We start from the raw sequence: 13,648 nt of genomic DNA, 5'->3' as shown, positions 1-13,648 counted from the left end.
GTGTGCCACACGTGATGTATGGGTTTTATCCACACCGTCCATATGGTGGGACGGTGGGCCCCCTTTTTGATGCACATATTCTATATTCAGTCGTCCATCAGATTGGATGTGGGCGCACCATGCCGCATGGGTTTTATCCAAACCATCCATTTATGTGGACCCCACCATTACAAAGCTGCTGTATCGACGCAACAAATTCTGTGGGTGCATCACGAGGTATGGTTATATCCTACCATCCGTCCCATTTTTGGGCCCGTCCACCTGTCAGGATGGCAGTGTGGACCCCACTGGGATGTGCGTGTTTTATCAACACTGTCCATCCAAGCTGTTGGATCAGTGGGCCACATATGTGGACCCCACCCTATGTATGTGAATCATCCAAACCGTCCATCCATTTGATCAGCTCATCCTAGGCCTTGGGATGAAAAAAATAAAACAGATCTAGTTATTAAGGGAACCACACTGCCAAAAGAAAAAAAAACAGTGGAGATTGAACGTCTGCCATTGAAACCCTTTTGAGTCACAGAAGTTTTAAACTAATACGATATTCGTTTCTCAGGTTGGTTCAGGTCCTTGTGACTTATGAACAGACTGAATGTAAAATACATGTTATGATGGCCCATGTAAAATTTTATACAGTGGAAATCACTGTCTCCACTGTTATTTGTGATGTGGTCTAACTGACCTTTTAATCATTATCACCACTGTTATTTGTGGTATGGTCCAGATGATCTTTTGATATGATTCATTGTTTGGATATTGCTCTAAAATGATCTCCATAGATGGATGAATGGTGTAGTTGTTGTGGCCCATTTGATATGGCCCGTTGAATGTATTTGGGGCCCACTTGGAAGGGCCCGATGTGATGTATATGAGGCCCTTGTATAAGGCCCAATATGATGTATTTGTGGCCCATTCGTTAAGGCCCAATATGACGTATTTGCGGCCCATTCGTTAAGGCCCAATATGACGTATTCGAGGCCCATGGGTCGAGGCTCATTGAGATGTATTTAGGGCCTATGGGTTGAGACCTATTGAGATATATTGGAGGCCCAGGTATGAGGCCCACTTGATTGTATTAGGCTCATGTATAGGGCCCACCTATTGTGTATTTGAAGCGCATGGGTTGTGGCCCATTGTGATGTATTCGGGGCCCATGGGACGTGGCCCATCCGATGTATATAGGCCCATCCGATGTATATAGGCCCATCCGATGTATTCGAGGCCCATGAGTGAGGCCCATTGTGATGTATTCGAGGTCCATGTGATGCGGCCCATAGTGATATGTATGTAACCCTTGTATAAGACCCATTGCGATGTCCATTAGACCCTTGTGTGGGGCCATGGGCTCACTATACATATGACTCTATGTGGACCACTCCTTAGGAGCAATGTTGGTTGAATGTCCACATTGACAGGCAATGATGATTAGATGTCCACGGTGTGACCTTCCCTTAAGCCTTGTTCGGTCGATTTGTTGAGCTGATTGTATGGGCCGATTCCGATTGTCGAGGTCGATTCCGATTTGTCGAGGTCAATTGTATGGGCCGATTCTGATTGTCGAGGCCGAGTATCAAGGCCGATTGTATAAGTCAATTCCAATTATCGAGGCCGATTCTAATTTGTCGAGGCCGATTGTATAGACCAATTTCGATTGTCGAGGCCGAGTATCGAGCCCGATTTTAATTTATCGAGGCTGATTATATGGGCCGATTTCGATTTGTCGATGTCGATTGTATGGGCTGATTTCGATTATCGAGGCCGATTCTTATTTGTCAAGGCTGATTGTATGGGCTGATTTCGATTGTCGAGGCCGATTTCGATTTGTCGAGGCCGATTGTATAGGCTGATTTTGATTGTCGAGGCCGAGTATCGAGACCGATTTCAATTTGTCGAGAGCGATTGTATAGGTCGATTTCGATTGTCGAGGCTGAGTATCGAGGCCGATTCTGATTTGTCGAGGCCGGTTGTATAGGCCGATTCCGATTGGTCGAGGCCGGTTGTATAGGCCGATTCCGATTGTCGAGGCCGATTCTAATTTGTCGAGGCCGATTGTATAGGCCAATTCTGATTGTCGAGGCCGAGTATCTAGGCTGATTTTTATTTGTCAAGGCCGATTGTATATGCCGATTCTGATTGTCGAGGCCGATTGTATAGGCCGATTCTGATTGTCGATGCCAAGTATCGAGGCCGATTTCGAGTGTCGATTCCGATTATTGAGGCTGATTTCGATTGCCAAGGCTAATTGTCGAGACCTATATGATGTATATACGACCCGTTGTTGAGGCCCATTGTGATGTGTATTCGATCTGTGTGATGTATATACAGCCTATGTTTAAGGCTTAATGTGATGAATATGAAGTCTATGTGATGGGGCCCATTTATGATGTATTTGAGGCTCATGGGCAAGGCACATTGTGATGTATTCGTGGCCTATAAGCAAGGCCCATTGTGATATGTATTAGGCCCATGATGCATGACCCATTTGAAGTATTCGAGACCCATGTGTGTGGCCCACATGTCATGTATTTGAGGCCCATGAGCAGGGCCCACCTGTTGTGTATATGTGGCCCTTGAGTAAGGCTCATTATGTTGTATATTAAGCCTCTGTGTAAGGCCATGGGCCCATTGTATGTTTGGCTCTATATGGGTCATTCCTTGGGGGCAATGTTGGTTAAATGTCTACATTGTCGAGGCCGATTGTTGATGCCAGTTATTGATACCGATTATGAGTATATGACAATATAGCATCATGATACATGCCCATATGCATCATCTGCATATTTATTGTGAGATGTGAAAAGGCCTAGCTATATGTCCTAGAGGGGGGGTGAATAGGATAATGCCAAATAAAACTTAAAACAGCGGAATTAGAAAGAATATGATAGCCAAAATAAATCACAATGCAAGAAAGTAAAATAACCTCAAAATTCAGATCTTGAGAGGTTGATACAAATGTTGTTCTAAGGACAACCTTACACAAAAAACCAGAGTTTATGGTAGGACAACCTTATTTCTAGAAAGATCTTTGTATCAAATCTCAAACCGAAGTGGAATACAGAAATAAATACAAACTGAATTGAAATAAATTGTAATCACAAATGTATTGTTCTAGGGACAGCCATACACCATAAAAATGGCAGGGCAACCTTGTTGGAACAACTTTTAAAGGAAATTGAATATCAAGCCGATAAAGGTATAGCAGAAAATAAATTCTAAACTATTACAAAATTCTCACAATGCTTGAATTAAATGATTACAACATTCACCACCATACATACATCTCACAAAAGAATAATTAAAGATCAGAAGAATAAATCATTCAACCACAACACAAGGGATTATAGTGGTTCGCCTGTGTGTTCACCAACTGTTAAACAACAGCCACATAGAATGCTACTCCACTCCTAATATCCTCACACAGGGGATATTAGCGTTCACTAACAAAATAGATTTTTCCAGGTTCACCCAAAACCTTTACAATTGTGTCTTTGTCTGTGAGCTTACACAATTAAAAAAATCCCACTTCTGAGTTTTCCTGGCTCTCCTCAGATAACCAATACAACAAGATTTTTCTGGCAAATCTTGAAAGAAACCAAAAACAGAAAGGAATTTACAATTAAATGTAAAATACCTGATTATCTCCTTCGTTGTAGCAGCCCGGTAGAACCAAATCAGAGTAGATGATTGAATGTCCAAGTTCAATGTCCATTACTCAATTACAATGGTTTTAATTCTAATAGATTTTAAATTAAACCAAATAGGGCTTGCCTTAATTGATTTTGATTCCAAAGAAGGGGAATAACAATTCCTCTTATCAAATTAGATTGGAATAGCTGAAACAAAATCAATTAAATAAAGCTAAGGAAAGAGAATATTAAATAAGCACACTTAGCTTAGATGGAGCACAGAATTATCTCTCAGAAGTTCGACGAAGATTGGCTTGAACGGATTAATTAATTCAATGATTTCTTCTGAGATTCGTGCACTATTTATAGGTGAGCAGATCGCGTCTTCGACTGGTCTAGAGAGCTCTTCGACTAGTCGAAGTAATAACAAATTTTTGAAAGATCCGGCGGGATAAGCTTTGACCGTTCTATGACTGGTCGTAGGTCACCTACGACTGGTCGTAGGTTTCCTTCGACTGGTCGAAGAACTTGAAACACATCGCTGGATTTTGAGTCAAAGATTTTCGACTGGTCAAAGATGCAGTCGACACTGTTCCTTCGACTGGTCGAACAGATTCCTGAACTAGTCGAAGCCTAACAGATTTTATCCGAAATTTGTAACAAACTCACGACTGATCGAGGAATTTCTTAGACTGGTCGAAGCAACTCTAGGACTAATCGAAGAAGGCCTAGGACTAGTCAAAGAACAGACCAAACTTATGTAAAATAAACATTCGGTTTAAGTATCCAAAATGACCTACTTCTAAGGTCAACCTAAGGTCAGTCAAACCTCAACCATGAAGTAAGGACATTGAAACATTAGGAACTAGTGACCTTGAAGTATGAGCCTTGAAGTCTTAATGTAGTTGAAATCTTGATGTAGCTCAATCTTAAAATCTTGATGTAGCTCAATCTTGAAAGTGTCTTGAGTTCTTTACAAACTGCCTTGTACTCTTCTTGAAGTCTTGCAGCTTGAGTCTTGTCTTGTGAGCAGTTCTTTCATTCAAGATTGATTCTTATACTTGTGAGCTTTGCTTGTTGTGAGCTTAGCGTGTTTATGAATGTTGATCCTTGAGAGAGCTTTACTTATGCAAGTTATATATAACAGTGATTTTGGCACCACAAATTTGATAACAGACAGGGATATAAACTATAGCACTTACAAGATGTGATTGACCCTTGCATATGCCATAGTACAGATGGTTTATGAGACTCCCTGATAGGTGGAGTTATCCCACGTGAGCGCACGGTATGCGTAGGATTGATGCATGATTGGACTACATGACTCATGCATCCTACATTGTGTGATTGTGATTATTGTACGCCCTAACGACATCAAGGATGTGACCTTCACAAGCATGTCGTGAGTGGTCAGATGGGACACTAAAAATATTTAGTTTGAGCATCTGGGCACTTTGGATGTCCGTGAGTGAAAGTTCTTAAACCTCCGAGGCCAGAAGACACCCCAATGTCTAGGCTAAGTGGATACATGAGCGCCCGAGTGCCGAATACTAGTAAGCCACATCTCCCACTGTGTCGTAGTCGGTTGGGAGGGAGTATGGCCTTATCCACCTGAGTGAGGGGGCTATAAGCTAAGCTGAGTTTGACCAGCTCTCAAATGAGTCCGCTATCGACGAGCCGGATAGGCATTGGTATACTACTGGTGTAAGACTCGTATCCTAGTCCGTAGGCTTCTGCAGTCCTTTCGGTCAAATTTCGACAACCCTTGACCTATATCCAACGTTTGCACTCGATTCTAAGATGAGCCTTGTATACCAAAGTCGGCTCGACCTGAAACTTGTACCTTAGCGACCGCGACGCCGCGGTTCCAACGCCGCAACTCGCACACCGAACCGATACCCGGGCCAGGAGATATGGGCCCGCGTTCATTTTGAAGAAACGCCGCGCGTTGCAAATTTTGAGGCAATAGCTACAACATGTCCCATCAATCAATCAATTAAGTACACCCCATACTTCAAGTACAAGCATCCATCCCTCCTTTTTCCACAAGTCAACTCTCTCTCTCCCCACCCATCCCTCTTTACAAAATTTCAAACCAAACCTTACCTCTCCATCTCCTTTCCTTACAACCACCACTCTACTCATCCCTTCATCCATTATTTTTATCTCTCTCTCTCATTCTCTAGCAATTTTTCAAAATCCCATGAGAGCTCCAACATCCAAGCTTTCTCCCAAATAGTAAGTGTGGCTCACCTTCTCATCTCCTATCTCAATCTTCCAATCACCATCAACCTCTATCAAAAGTGAAGGCAAGGAGCATAGGAGTCCAAGGGATCAAGGAGGAGTGCAATAAGTGGGTGATTGACCGTTGGATTATTTTTTTTGGCCCACTTATGGTGGGACCCACTTGATGTATGCATTGTACTTTGGAGGGCCCAATAGTGGCGAGGTCCCTCCCCTTCTCATTTTTCTCTCCCTCTCTTATGGATGTTGGTGTGTGCGTGTGTGTGACCCACCATGAGGTATGTAACTCCTCCATGCCATCCACCTTTGTGGGACCCACCTGATGGATGTGTTGGATCTACACCGTCCAGCCCGATGCCGGGCCTAAACGGAAGGAAAATACAAATATGAATCGATCCAAGCAAGTAGGCCACATCCATGTGGGACCTACCATGATGCCTGTGTTGAATCTATACCGTCCAACGTCTGGGGACGCTGGACGTGGCCACCGGTGGAGTGTGTGGACTAACAGTGAGGTGTGCTAGCGGTGGAGTGTGCCTAATAGTGGGGTGTGGCTAACTGTGAAGTGTGAACTGACCGTGAGGTGGGACCCGTCCACGTCAAACATCCATTTAGATGGGCCACACCATCGTATGTGTAAGGTATTCACCGTCCAGGCCGTCCATCTAGACGCTGGAGTGGATGAATACAATATATGAAATAATATATTATATTATTATATAGTTATATCATATATGAATATATTAATGTATAATATATGTATAATATTATATTGTTTGTTTGGTGGGCCCCACGTGGGACCCATCTTTGTGGAAATCCAGTGGTTGAGGTTGTACAGCAACTAGAGTGCTGCTGTATTAACGATACATCAGCGCCCGTTTTTGTGAGCCGTGCTTGTGGCACGTGCCATATCTAAACCGTCCATCCATTTCTCACTTGTGAGCCGTGCATGTGGCACGTGCCATATCTAAACCGTCCATCCATTTCGCACTTGTGAGTCGTGCATGTGGCACGTGCCATATCTAAACCGTCCATCCATTCATGTGGGGGCCACCGTGATTTATGGGTCTTATCCACACCGTCCAAACGGTGGGCCTTCCCCTGATGTATGTGATAAATCCAAACCGTCCATCTAATGGCAAACAGGTCTTATGGCTTAAATATATAATAATAATAATAATAATAATAATAATAAATCAGATCTGCCATTAAGTGGTCCACACAGCAAAAGCAGCGAGGGGTTGAACGCACACCATTAAAACCCCTCTTGGGTCACAGAAGCTTTGGACCTATATGAAATTTGTTCAGGTCCTTGTGACCTTACAAACAAACTGGATAGAAAATAAAGTGGTGGCCCTGTGAGATTTTAACAATGAAAATCACTATTTTCACTACTATTTGCAATATGGTCCAGATGATCCTTCAATCATCATTTTTGTTGTTATTTGTAGTATGGTCCAATGATTTTTTATCTGATTCATTGTTTGGATAATGCTTTAAAATGACCTCTATAGATGGATGAATGGCTCGGCCCGTTTGACTCGACCCATTGATTTGGCCCATTTGAATTGGCTCATTTGACTCGGCCTATCTGACTCAGTCTATTAATTCGGCCCATTTGAATCGGCCCATTTGACTCGGCCCGTTTGACTCGGCCCATTGATTTGGCCCATTTGAATCGGCCCATTCAACTCGGCCCATTTGAAGTGGCCCCTTTGATTCGACCCCTTTGATTCACGACCCATTTTAATCTGCCCATTTGATGTAGCCCATTTGATGCATGGTTGACCCATTGGGAGTGACCCACATGATGCGGCCCATTGGACGGATGTGAGGCCTAATGAGACGTATGTGAAGATTTTGTGTGAGCCGACTATGATGTATATGAGGTTCGTCGCTATGTGAGATTCCAACGCGATGTGCATAATGATGTTTTGGCGGCCATGCCTTGGGAGCAATAATGGTTTGACGTCCACATTGTAAGAGCAATGATGGTTAAATGTCCACATTGATGGGCAATGATGGATAAATGTTCATATTGTGGCCTTCCCTTAGGCCCTTTGTTAGGCCGATTATCGATTCTGATTATCGAGGTCGAGACCGATTCTGATTGTCGATTACCGATTCTGATTATCGGGGTCGAGGCTGTTCCGATTGCCGATTCCAATCATCGAGGCTGATTATCGATCGATTCCGATTGTTGTGGCTGATTACCGATTCTAATTATCGAGGTCGAATATCGATCGATTCTGATTGTCGTGGCCGATTACCGATTGCGATCGAGGCTGATTATCATGACCAATTACCGATTCCGATTATCGAGGCCGATTTCAATTGCCGATTTCGATTGTCGAGGCCCAATATGATGTATATGCGGCCCATATTTGAGGCCCATTGTGATGTATATTCAGCCCGTGTTTAAGGCCCAATGTGATGTATACGAGGCTTATGTTATAAGGCTCATTGTGCTGCATTGAAGGCCAGGCGATGGAGCCCATTGTAATGTATGTTAGACCCGTGAGAAAGGCCCATTGTGATGTGTATTGAGCTCTTGAGTGAGGCCCATGGTATTGTATATTTAGCCCTTAAGTGAGGTAATGGGTCCACTACATGTTAGGCTCTATGTGGGCCATTCCTTGGGGACAATGTTGGTTAAATGTCCACATTGTCGAGGTCGATTGTTGATGATGGTTATTGATACCGATTTATGAGTATGTGACAGCATAGCATCATGAAACATGCCTATACGCATCATCTGCATGCTTGTTATAAGATGTGGTTGACCATTGCATATGTCATTGGGCAGGTTGTTATAAAACTCCCTGATAGGCGGAGATTGTCTCACATGAGCGCATGGTATACGCAAGGTTGATGCATGACTGGATTGTATGACTCATGCATCTAGCATTGTGTGTTGTGATTGTTGTATGCCCTAGTGACATCAGGGTTGTAGCCTTCACAGGCATATCGTGGATGGCCAGATGGGACACTGGAAATATGTTATTAGTATCGGGCTGTTATAGATGGCCTTGGGTGAAAATTCCTAAACCCTCTTGGTACTAGAGGACGCTCTAACGTCGAGACCGAGTGGATATATATATATACACGCGTGAGGGTTGTATACTAGTAGGCCGCGTCTCCTACTGTGTCGTGGTCAGTTGGGATGGGGTGTGGCCTTACCCGCCTGAGAGAGTAGGCATAGCTAGGCTGAGTTTGACCAGCTTGTGAATGGGTCCGCTATCGACGTGCCGGGTAGATCTTGACCGACTACTGGCCAGGCGGATAGTGAGGTCTTTTCCACTTACCCAGTTGTGCGATTGATGGGGCAGCAAGCTAGTGTAGAGTGTACTAGACCCCGGTGATGATCTCAGAGAAGAACAATACTGATATGTGGACTTATTGGGCAGGAGTTGCGTACTCATTCATTCATTTACTATCCACTCGGGCTGGTTGTAGGCAACGATTTGTTACGTGTGCCTTCGCAATGGCCAGGATTTTGGTTGGGGCGCGCGACTAACCTAAGATCAGGAATTTACCACATTGAGTCTGACTATCCAAATTTAGGTATGGGACTAGTTTGGATAGAAGTCCCTTGTGATGGACCCCATAACCTGCGATACTACGTACTATCATCCCGACTTCACACTCCAGCATGGTCATTCCATTTCCACCACATATTGCATTACATCTATGGCATATGACATTTTAGGTTACTATATTTCTGTATTTATATGACCTAGATAAGGCTGATGGTATTCGTAGCTCTCCCGAATTGCATATTGCATTGCATCCTCGATATCTGATATCTGGTTCATTGTGTTACTCTCTCAGTGTATGACATTGACTTGCTATGTCTTTTCATCGCATATCCTGGATGAGGTTGATGATATTCTTATGGACTTGCAGTATTTCCGTTTACTCTGATTTCATATGATTCATGCCAGTAATTCTGATATTGTATGATTAAGGCATTGTATTGAATGCTTGATACTTATCTTGTGCACACACTTACACCACCCTCTAAACTTTTTATAAGCTTATGTACGATAGATGAATGTAGGTAACGATAGGACGCAGTCAAGCTGGGGCAGGAACATGCAGCAGAGCTTCTGGAGATTTTATTATATGCATGTGTTTCCTTTTCAGTATTGTACTTAAATGATTATATTAGTGGATATATGGTGATGATGTTGTTCTTATGATTTGGGTATACTTGTGGTTATGCTTCTTATGAAATAAATTTATGTTGAAAATCCTTCTTATAGGATCCAGGATCGGAATCTGGCGTATGAACGCTAGGAGCCGAGAATGGGGTACTACGGAGGCTGTTGGCATTGGATTCGGCGATCTGGAATTTTGTGAGCCTGGTTTTCGAGTTTGGGGCGTGACAACTGGCAGGTAGGTAGTGAGGTCTTTTCCACTTGCTGGGCTACGCGGCCGGCTGGGGCGGTAGCCAGCTTGGAGCGTACTAGACCCCGGGGATGATCCCAGAGATGTACAGTACCGATATGTGGACTTATTGAGTAGGAGTTGCATATTCATTCATTCATTCACTATTCACTCAGGCTGGTGGTGCGCAACTATTTGTTATGTGTACCTTCACAACAGCCAGAATTTCGGTTGGAGGGCGGGACTAACCTGAGACCAGGAGTTTACCACATTGAGTCTGACTATCCAAATTTAGGTATGAGACTGGTTTGGATAGAAGTCCTTTGTGATGGACCCCATAGCCTGCAATACTACGTACTATTATCCCGAATTCACTCCAACTTATTCATTTCATTCGCACCGCATATTGCATTGCATCCACAACATTTAGCATTTTGGGTTGTTATATTTCTGCACTTGTATGACCTAGACGGACTTAGCAGGATTTACATGTTGCATTGTACCCTTGCTATCTGATATTTGGCTCTCTTTGACTCCTCATTTGCATAACTGATTTATATTGCTTACTCTGATACTAGGTGACTCATGGACTTGTCAGTATTTCTGCTTAATCTGATATTGTATGGCTTGTGGACTTATCGGTAATTTCGTTTACTCTGATATTACATTCTGAGCAGGCATATTCTGCTTACATACTTTCACTACCCACTAAGCTTTCTCTAAGCTTATGCACGATAGCTGCGTGCAGGTAGCATTAGGTTTCAGCAGCGTGGAGCTTGGAGCATACTGCAGACCTCTGGAGCTTTGATTTTTGATATATGTATTTCCCTTTCAGCATTGTATTCAAATGATTATATTAGTGGATATGTGATGATAATGTTGCCTTTGTGATTTGGGCAAACTTGTGGTTATGCTTCTTACGAGAAAAATGTAAGTTGGAAAATCGTCCTTGTAGGATCCCAGGATTGGAATCTGGCGTATAGACGCTGTGAGCTGAGAATGGGGTATACGGAGGCTGTCGGCATCAGATTCAGCGATCGGGATTCCTGTGAGTCCGATTTCTGGGTTTGGGGCGTGACAATCTTAACCATCCATAATTTACGAGAATGATTATCTGACTCTAATTACTCTAACTTCACAAATTTCAATACGTTCTGCCGTTTCTAGCTCGACTGGCACGATCCTCGAGAGGTTCTGTTCGTGGATGTACTAGAGTTTTAGTACGAATTTTTTCAGAACCTTACAAGGAGAGAACCATAAGAAAGAGTCCAACCCAAGTCAAGCTTAGCCCAACCTAATCTAGAGCCATCAAGATCTCAATTCAAGACACTCAATCCAATCCTTGCAACACTACCGTCCATCCAGCCATTCAAGCTTCAATGTGCTTCATCTAAATCTCATCATTTGTATTGTACAACACCTACTCACTTCTCAACCCCCTTGCTCATTTAATACATCATTTTTGCGTAACATTGCATCTTGCACCCAATTAATATAAACATATGCTATGTGGCTTGCCGACTTAGTCGAATCCTGCTCGTCAAAAAATTATGCTAATTGGTTATTTGCTTTGGCAAATGTAGGAGTTAGGGTGGGTTTATCTAGCCCGAATCTAAGCCAGTCACAAGCTTTGCATTTAACACAACATCACATACACCATTGCGTTGCTTGCGCACGAGAACCAATCCTTAACCCTCAAGAATTGTCAGATCTTGTGAAGTAGAGACCATACAAACAATACGGGCAAAGTGGGTGCCTAACACCTTCTATCTCTGTAACTGTGGTCCCCTTGTCCTGAATCTCTGATTACAGACCAAGAGTCATCTTAGAATTAAGAATCTTCGGATCCTCTCTCCTAGCATTTCTATAAGGTCTGGCCGACCGTAGAAATGGAGTAACAGGTTAACAATGACTATGGCCAGATATATAAGCTCTTGAAAAAGGCAGGTCGATTTTGCCACGAGGATTCAAGGCATAGGATAATACCCTAATATGATATGGAAAAATGTATGGACACGGTGGATACATAATATATACATTATGGTGGGCCCCATGGTAACCCCATTCTAAGAGCTACGCCCTCTCGGGTGAGTGAGAACGCATATTGTCCTGCCCCGCCAATCTCTAGCTAGGAACACTCAGGAGCTTTAAGTGACCACGGTGATGTATGGGTTTTATTCACACCGTTCATCCATTTTTTTAGTATTATTTCATAATATTATCCAGTAACTAGGAACTGAGGTAGGAGCTACGCCCTCTCGGGTGAGTGAGAACGCATATTGTCCTGCCCCGCCAATCTCTAGCTAGGAACACTCAGGAGCTTTAAGTGACCACGGTGATGTATGGGTTTTATTCACACCGTTCATCCATTTTTTTAGTATTATTTCATAATATTATCCAGTAACTAGGAACTGAGGTAGATCCAAACCTCAAGTGGACCACACTACAGTAAGCAGCCATGATAATGATTCTCACTATTGAAACTTATCAAGGGCCCACTGTGATGTTTATCTGCCATTCAACTTATTCATAAACTTACATTGACCTGTATGAAGAGAAAACACAAATATTAGCTTGATCCAAAACTTCCGTGGCCCCTGATAAGTTTTCAATGGTTATAGTTTAATACCAATTGTCTGGTCAACTTGTGTCTTGGATTTGCCTCAGTTTTGAAAATATATACTGAAATGATACGGAACATTAGATGGACAGTGTGGATAAAACCATACATCACGGTGGCCACTCAAAGCTTCTGCCGGTCCCAGTTGGAGGCGGTTGGGGGTAGGATGTATAATACGCTTTAGGTGAAGAGGGTTCTCAGGATTTCCTATGAAAGGTTCAGCGGTAAGCTAAACTTAGGTGGGGCCTACCATGATATTTATAAGAAATTCACACTATTCACATATTTTTTTGAGCTAATTTTAAGACTTTAGCCTAAAAATGAACCAAGTCCAATACTCTACCAGGCCGTGAGAATTGAATGTTCACGGTTAAAATATTCATGAGGCTACATAATTTTTGAATTAGGATGATATTTGTTTTTTCAGTTCATCCAAGTGAAATGTAGTCACGAACGGTATGAATGTCATGTGACCATAACTGTAGACCTCTGGGATGTTTCAACCGTAGGAATTTCCCTGCCCACCTTCTACTTGAGTGATGCCTAGTTAGAGTCCTGGAACTGCTTACTTTTGGACTCCAAGTCCTAAAATGATTTAAAAAAACTGATGGACGGATGAATTTCTCACAACAATTACGGTGGGCACATCTAAGTTTGCAGCGCATGCGAAAGGTTTTCCAGGAAATCCTCGGGCTACTCCCCTGCCACTAGGCAATGGCGGGTGGTGGGTGCTATGTGGACCCGACATAATTAATTATGTGTCTCA

This window comes from Magnolia sinica, chromosome 15, assembly GCF_029962835.1.
Source record: "Magnolia sinica isolate HGM2019 chromosome 15, MsV1, whole genome shotgun sequence".
Classification (NCBI taxonomy): Eukaryota; Viridiplantae; Streptophyta; class Magnoliopsida; order Magnoliales; family Magnoliaceae; genus Magnolia; species Magnolia sinica.
This window is presented reverse-complemented; position numbering follows the sequence as displayed.